At 43.3% G+C, this 8,911-nt stretch overlaps 1 non-coding gene across 1 annotated transcript; it reads right to left on the bottom strand.

Moving 5' to 3' along the window:
* Window positions 1–6,247: 6,247 nt before the first annotated feature.
* On the bottom strand, window positions 6,248–6,322 carry Trnas-cga (transfer RNA serine (anticodon CGA)). Its single transcript has one exon. It is a non-coding gene; the product is annotated as a tRNA-Ser (tRNA).
* Between the last annotated feature and the right edge of the window lie 2,589 nt (window positions 6,323–8,911).

Here is an 8,911-nt window from a genome sequence, read left to right as displayed (position 1 = left end):
CAGAACTGAGAATAGTTTGTGGATGTGATCCCCACTGTGTTCCCGCTAGTTTGCGAATTAGGTTGTTTCGAGCGGAGATTTTCATTTTGGTGTTCTTGCAGTGAGTTTTGAATGTCAGAGTTCTGTCGAGAGTGACCCCCAAGTATTTAGGTGCGTGATGATGCTGGAGTTGGATGCCTGGCCATGCAATATGTAGCTCACGATTAGCTTCCCTGTTCCTTGGTACATGAAAGGTACATGAAAGGAGCCTCCATGAAGATTGCAATGATTTCCGACCAGGATAAGACTTGCAATCGGGCGTACCCTGGGCGTCAGGTTTCCCTGGCGGCTGATCCTTTCACACCAGAAACATCATCTTGGTCCTTTTCAGGACCACAGTTGACGATCATATCGATAAATCCGTGTTGACTGCGTGTCAATATTCTGTTCTTTTCGAGGTAGTTCAAAATGTTTGAACACGAGATATGTTCGAAAATCCTGCTACATACCTACGGTAATGATATGGGCCTGTAATTTAGTGGATTACTCGTGTTGCCTTTCTTGAACATTGGTGTGACCTGTGCAACTTTTCATTCTTTGGGCAAGGATCTTTCGTCCCGCGAGTGATTGTGTATGATTGTTAAGTATGGGGCTATTGCATCAGCATACTCTGAAAGGAACCTAATTGGTTTACAGTCTAGACCAATGCATTGACTGCGTTTTACCACTAGCATTCTTCACATACAACCAGAAAGTCTTTGGATTTTCTGCCAGTTTTTGAGATAAAGTTTTTTTGTGGAAACTATTACATGCACCTCGCACTGAAGTCCGCTTTAAAATTTGGAGCTTGTGTAAATGATTGCCAATCTTGGGGATTTTGCTTTCGTTTAAATTTGGCATGCCCTTTTTCGTTGTTTCTGTAGCAGCATTCTGATACGTTTCGTGTATCTGTGGGGATCAGCTCCGTCGCTTGTTAATTTATTTGGTATAAACCTCTCAATTACTGTCCATATTATTTCTTCGAATTGAAACTACATGTGGTCTACAATTATATTGTCAATTTGTAAGAAGTGGAGATTCCCCTCAGCAAAGCGTCTAGCGAATTTTTATCTGCTTTTTTGAATAGGTATACTTTTCCTTTATTTTTCGAGGCTTTTGGAGTTACGGTATTCAGTCTCTTTACGACAATCCAGTGTTCACTAATCTCTGTGTCCGTTTTGATGTTCGTTACTAGCTCAGGATTATTTATTGCTAAACGGTCAAGTGTGTTTTCACACACGTTTATTATTCGAGGGACCTCATTAACTAACTGCTCGAAATAATTTTAAGAGAATACATGTAGCACAATTTCGGTTAGTGTTTCATGCGTACCTCCGTATTTAAAAATGTATTTTCGCCAACATATCGAGGATAAATTAAACTCACCACCAATTGTAATCGTATAAGTCGGGTACTTGCTTGAAATTAGACTCAGATTTTCTTTGAACCTTCAGCAATTCTATCATCTCAGTTGGGAGGTTGCCAAGAATAACACACACCCATAATAACCCACAGGAACTATCTACTTCAATTTCGCTGCAAGATAAACTACTCCTAACAGCGCCGGCCGCGGTGGTCTAGCGGTTCTAGGCGCTCAGTCCGGAACCGCGCGTCTGCTACGGACGCAGGTTCGAATCCTGCCTCGGGCATGGTTGTGTGTGATGTCCTTAGGTTAGTTAGGTTTAAGTAGTTCTAAGTTCTAGGGGACTGATGACCACAGATGTTAAGTCCCATAGTGCTCAGAGCCATTTGAACCATTTTGAACTCCTAACAGCAACAAACACGCCACCACCAACTGTGTTTAGCTTGTCCTTTCTGAGCACCGCTAGGTTCTTCGCAAATATTTCAGCTTAACTTGTCTCCGGCTCTAGCCAGCAGCCAATACCTGTAACGATTGGATCATCAGTGCTTCCTATCAGCGCTTGGAACTCTGGTACTTCCCCAACACAGCTACAACAATTTACAACTGTTATACCGATGGTTTCTAGATCTACATCCTTCCTGTTTTCGACCTGCACCCTTTGAGACTGAAGCTCGTTTTGCGCTTCCCCAAGAACCTCTAACCTAACGAGCAGCCCAGTCCACTCCACACAGCCCTACTACCCGTGGTAGCCGCCTCCTGCGAGTAATGGACTCCTAATCTATTTAGTGGAACCCGAAAGCTAACTACCCTATGGCTAAGGTCGAGGAATCTGCAATCAACACTCTCGCAGAATCATCTGAGCCTCTTATTCAGACCCTCCATCGGCTCTGTACCAGAGGTTCGCAATCGGTCCTGTCGATATGCTGCACATGGTGAGCTTGCTTTCATCTCGAAGCATGACTGGCAGCCTTCACCACTTCTGGTAGTCGCTGGAAACCAGAGAGAATCTTTTCCGATCGAAAGCGACACACATCATTGATACCGACAGAGCTACGACCTGCAATTGGCTGCACCCTGTGTTCTTCATGACATTCGGAAGGGCTCGTTCCACGTCTGGAATGAATCCACCTGGTAAGCACACAGAATGCACATTGGTTTTCTTCCCCTCTTTGGCAGCCAAGTCCCTAAGGAGCCCCATAACGCACCTAATATTGGAGCTCCCAACCACCAATAATCTCACCTTCTGTGATTTCCCAGATCTTGCAGAATCAAAGATTTTCTCTGAAACAGGACAAGCATCTGCATCTAGCTGAGGGACATATCAGCCACAGATAGCACCTGGAACCTGTTTGTCAGATGAACCAGGGAAGGCTCATGTCCGGCTCTCTGGGAAGTCTTTCACCACCTACGACGCCCCGAGACGACCTCCTGCTCGACCATGGGTGAGAGGTCAGACTCAGAGCGAGCACTAAATGGGCTGGCCATCGGCGCAGACAGATCAGCGTACTCATGAGTCGTGCTGAACGCCCGTCGCATCCTCACAGCCGGCCCACAACAGTGATGCCCATCCACTGTAGCCTCAAGCCATGTAACCGAACCCATCACTGCCTGGAGCTGGGAGCGAAGTGTCACCAACTCGGCTCGCATCCAAATACAGCAGTTACAGTCGCTATCTGTACTAAAGACCGTGGGAAACTCAGCTACACAGACAAAAGAGTATCGGCACACGCTATGGAACTCTACTATAGATTTTGACCAAAACCAAAAGAACAGTGTGTAATAAATTAGATTAACAGGCAGAGATTCAAAAAATAAACAACCAAAACACTGAGGTGAGATTAAATAACTCGCTTCTGATTGGGAACTTGTAATTTGTCACAAAATCGGTTTACTTTTCTATACAAACGTAAACGAGAGAATTGTGTCCATTAAATATTAAATTAACTCGCAGAAATTCAAGAAATAAAACACACAGATGAAACTATATAATTCGCACTTGGTTAGAAACAAAATCGGTTACTCCCCTGTTCCTCCTCGCATCTCGGCCAGCTGCTGCTGCTACCTGACTGACTTCTCCATTCAGGCTGACTGGGTCGCAATGGTAAAAGTCAAACACCAGGCAAGAATTACTTTATTGCTCGTATAACGCATTCCAGAATTTATCCATCATCAGATATCCAGGAGTGATTACTACAAGTAGATACGGGATTTCACATACAACTTGAAAAGCTCCTGGATATCTGATTATGGATAAATTACAAAACGTGCGGTCCGGGCAATAAAGTCTTTCCTCACCTGATGTTTGACTTTTACCATTGCGACCCAGTTACAATTACTGACTGTTTTAATTTCAGGCTTGACTTCGGATAACAAATGACAAATATTTTTCTCGTATGATATAACTATAAATTTACAGTTTTCTGATTTTTCTCTTTCCTTGTACTCTGAAACCTTATGCCTTGTCAAATTTCATCATTGTAGATCGACGGAAAGTACCTCATAGGTTTTGATTGTTGTGTCTAGGAATCCTGCCTATTCGGTTCGCTAGACAGACAATCAAACAACTCTTATTAATGAGTTTTATCACAATAAGAAAATTACAATACTTACCTTTGATGGATATGTCGCAAGCAAGGGGCGACACACAAAATAATTCAATCTTCTTCAGAATAGTCAATCACAAGTCTGTGACACAAAGAGATTCCTAACAATGTGGCTGAGGTTCACGGTGCTATCGAAGTGCCCAACATTTAAGCTGCTATAGAAGTGGGCTGTCACCAGTCAGTTGCGGTGCTTATGTCCTCTTCATGTAGGGGCCGCTGCTGTAGCGTTGTCGTCCTGGAAGGAAGGTCAGTCAGCGTGCGATTGGCTGACTCCCATTTGCAGCCTTCTCTTCCTGACTAGCGTGCCAGTACTTGACTTTAAGCCGTAACATTGATGAGTTTGTTTGGGAGTTTCAAAATATATGACATAAATGGCTGTACCTTTTCATTACATTGATTAGTAGACATTTATTTTACAGCCACGAGACCATACATCTAAGTATGTGGCACAAATTTCAACTTGATAGATCTACAAGTCCCCCCCCCTTTTTTCTATGTCCCCTCCCTCCATCGGCTCCCCCATTTTTCTTTCCTTTCCTCCCCTCCCCCTTTTTTCTCCTTGATTGGTTCGCACCCCCCCCCCTCCCATCTGCCACCGTGTCGCCTCTACAGTGCTGGTTTAAGTGAGTGTTCAGTGTTTTGCGTCCCCTGTCAGTATTTCAAGCAGCCACAATACTGCCACTAGTTGTGTTTTTATCTCATACGAACAGAAACCAGACTGTCGCCGTGTTTTTTAATTGTGCACGTCTCCTTCCTGTGTGTCCTCATCCACATCGTCAACGCCGTGTTTTTGTGATTTACGTTCTTCCATTTTACTGTTTTTAACGAAGTAACCATTTTATCGCCTTTCAATATATTGTTTGTTCTCTCACCATTGTTTGTTTAACTTTTCTCTCGGCTGTAGAGCAGCGTATTAAGCTGCTGTCGGCCCGCCTGTCCCCAGGTGGTCTTAACAGACGGAGGAACAGACAGACAGCCAGATAAGAAATGACAAAACATTTTCTTTCGTATGATATAATTACAAATTGACAATTGAAACTTCCTGGCAGATTAAAACTGTGTGCCCGACCGAGACTCGAACTCGGGACCTTTGCCTTTCGCGGGCAAGTGCTCTACCAACTGAGCTACCGAAGCACGACTCACGCTCGGTACCCACAGCTTTACTTCTGCCAGTACCTCGTCTCCTACCTTCCAAACTTTACAGAAGCTCTCCTGCGAACCATGCAGAACTAGCACTCCTGAAAGAAAGGATATTGCGGAGACATGGCTTAGCCACAGCCTGGGGGATGTTTCCAGAATGAGATTTTCACTCTGCAGCGGAGTGTGCGCTGATATGAAACTTCCTGGCAGATTCAAACTGTGTGCCCGACCGAGACTCGAACTCGGGACCTTTGCCTTTCGCGGGCAAGTGCTCTACCAACTGAGCTACCGAAGCACGACTCACGCTCGGTACCCACAGCTTTACTTCTGCCAGTACCTCGTCTCCTACCTTCCAAACTTTACAGAAGCTCTCCTGCGAACCATGCAGAACTAGCACTCCTGAAAGAAAGGATACTGCGGAGACTTGGCTTAGCCACAGCCTGGGGGATGTTTCCAGAATGAGATTTTCACTCTGCAGCGGAGTGTGCGCTGATATGAAACTTCCTGGCAGATTAAAACTGTGTGCCCGACCGAGACTCGAACTCGGGACCTTTGCCTTTCGCGGGCAAGTGCTCTACCAACTGAGCTACCGAAGCACGACTCACGCTCGGTACCCACAGCTTTACTTCTGCCAGTACCTCGTCTCCTACCTTCCAAACTTTACAGAAGCTCTCCTGCGAACCATGCAGAACTAGCACTCCTGAAAGAAAGGATATTGCGGAGACATGGCTTAGCCACAGCCTGGGGGATGTTTCCAGAATGAGATTTTCACTCTGCAGCGGAGTGTGCGCTGATATGAAACTTCCTGGCAGATTAAAACTGTGTGCCCGACCGAGACTCGAACTCGGGACCTTTGCCTTTCGCGGGCAAGTGCTCTACCAACTGAGCTACCGAAGCACGACTCACGCTCGGTACCCACAGCTTTACTTCTGCCAGTACCTCGTCTCCTACCTTCCAAACTTTACAGAAGCTCTCCTGCGAACCATGCAGAACTAGCACTCCTGAAAGAAAGGATATTGCGGAGACATGGCTTAGCCACAGCCTGGGGGATGTTTCCAGAATGAGATTTTCACTCTGCAGCGGAGTGTGCGCTGATATGAAACTTCCTGGCAGATTAAAACTGTGCGCCCGACCGAGACTCGAACTCGGGACCTTTGCCTTTCGCGGGCAAGTGCTCTACCAACTGAGCTACCGAAGCACGACTCACGCTCGGTACCCACAGCTTTACTTCTGCCAGTACCTCGTCTCCTACCTTCCAAACTTTACAGAAGCCCCAAGACTTGTAACGACACCACAGAAAACCTTAATCTGAGTAGCTTGACAGCGCCTTTAACTTCTCTTGATATCACCAGTTTACGGTATCTGGCATCTGGGATCGAGTTCTCCATTTCACTGTGAAAACACACATACTAGATAGCCTCAGAGGCTATCGTCCGGTAACTGTTAATTTAAAATTGGCACCTTAGCGATTTAGTTCTTTCTCGAATTGTTAAGATTTAAATGTCTGCAGTAAATTCTTGCAATTCCGAGTTGTTTCTAAAATTACAGGTACTTGTCTATGGTGATGCTCAGATTAAGTGACAGTATCGGTCTTCACCTTGGGGAGGCCGTTAAACAGAAGCACGAGTTTTATAATAGTCCACCATTTCAAATCGGAAGTCTTATCCGTGGCAATTATTTTTATTTACGCAGAACATGTTACAGAAATTGGTGAAATCATGAATCATTCGGTGGAATCATTGGGTGTAAGTTCGTCTTTCATAATTTTACCTTAGCTGTCTACCAAAACCTTGATGTAGCCCTATAAAGTGATTTCTCTAAAATCTGTTACCGAGGTGTCCTGCAGATCCTATCCTAAGACCGTGAAAGCCAGCTCCCCGTAACCCCTGGGTAATGCCCTTGACTTAGCGGACAGAAGCTGCAAGAAAGTGAAAGGCAAATTTCTCGCGCGTGAAAAAAACCCGCTACCTTTCGCTTCGGGCGGTAAAAACCGGACAAAATCCCACGCTCTTACCTACGACGGGAGCTACACGGAAGCTGATTCTCGCACGAGCAGCATTCAACGTCCAGTGAATGCAGCACCGCCTCCCAGTGTTCAGAGTTCGGTGTCAAGGGGTCACATATACTTCGTTACGATGTTCTAACGTAATTCCCCCATTTCTCCCCTGTTATGTGCAATCAGTGAAATGTGCTATACGAAGAGTTAAGGGGCACACGCAGATACACACACATACATACACACACACACACACACACACACACACACACAACAGTTAAGGCAGTTGTGATTGTATTCTGCACCAATCTGTATTAAAACCAGCTGCAACTAAAAATGTACATGACTTTCCCCCTTTTAAATATTATTAATTATACATTAATACAGATATTTGTTAGTTAAGATCCTCAGAAACTCGTGATATCTATATTTGTACCCGTTTAAAACTTGTAGCCATGAAAGTGACTTTAGAATCCGGTGTCTACGAAATGGTAAAGAAAGTACAACATTTTAGACGCTAACTGAAAAACTACGAGGAATATGCTGTTTTCGTGAGGGACTTAAACCTAATGACGCTATAAACAACTTATGAATATGGACGTGTCTGATTTTGAAATAGATAGCTACAAACTAATTTTACATGTAGAACACAGAGATAGTGAAGAACAGTACTCACAGAAGACTGCTTTACTACCAAGTAAATAGAATCTGTGTGTTTGTCAACGTGTGAGTAAGTCTCAAGGAAAATCGTAATAATAATTCGACAGTCACATAATGTACAGTAACGTTATTGAACAGTTACTATCGCACTGTGTTGCCTAGTTTAAAAACGAAAATCTTCATAAAAGCGACAGGAACATTATCTGTCTCTAATTAGACATTGTAATGACAACTATGCATTTAGCAGCACATATTTATCAAAATCACAAAAAATTTAAATTTAAATTAAAACGTTAGAATATAATAGTCGAGATGTTGTCTTCCAACCAATACCAACGTACTTCTTTACCGATGTACACAGAATGTAAAATACTAGACATGAAAGATTGAAAGTGTAACTAGCATTAACAGGAAAAGGACACAATGAAGAACGTTCAGTGTAAATCTTGAACCATACAATAAGAATTATTACGACTGAACGTCTTATCCGGCTCAACAATGACGCCAATAGGGTATTTTTTTAACTATATTTTCACTATATCTAGTGTTGTCATTAACACATATTTTTGCAAATTACCTCATATCATTATTAATGACCGCAGTGTAACAAATTTCGATCTACCTATCACTATCCGTTCCACGTGATCCTCGTTTCTCGTTACAAATTGTTTGTTCGGTCTATTCAAAATACCGCACTCTACAGTAATGATGAACATTTAATCTCGAACACAAATAAATTCGTAAATTTACTGTCCTGTTTTCTTTCAATGGTTTATCATAGTCTTTTCTTCAAGCTTTTTTCATTGTGAAAAGCGAATTTTATCTCACAATTTTTGAAATATTTCACAATATTGCATGAAACGTTTTCTTTCATTTCGCGTCAGGTGTTTTCTTTCCATTCAGTTTTACAAACAAACCAAATCACGTTAAGAAGTTTCTCAGTCTATTCTTTTGTGACGACTTGCTTGAGTACCTTACGTTCTTTCATTTTTTCAGCATCAATTAATGGCAACATACACATCTCCTGAATTGCACACATGATGTAATAATTTTTATACTGGTGGGAAGAAGATGAACTGCCATCCGCTACTACACCTGTACGTGAAGGACACTGCATATTCATAGTTTGCT

The sequence above is a fragment of the Schistocerca nitens genome, chromosome 8, assembly GCF_023898315.1.
Source record: "Schistocerca nitens isolate TAMUIC-IGC-003100 chromosome 8, iqSchNite1.1, whole genome shotgun sequence".
Taxonomy (NCBI): Eukaryota; Metazoa; Arthropoda; class Insecta; order Orthoptera; family Acrididae; genus Schistocerca; species Schistocerca nitens.
The sequence above is the reverse complement of the archived record's forward strand: the minus strand, read 5'-3'. Positions and strand labels throughout refer to the sequence as shown.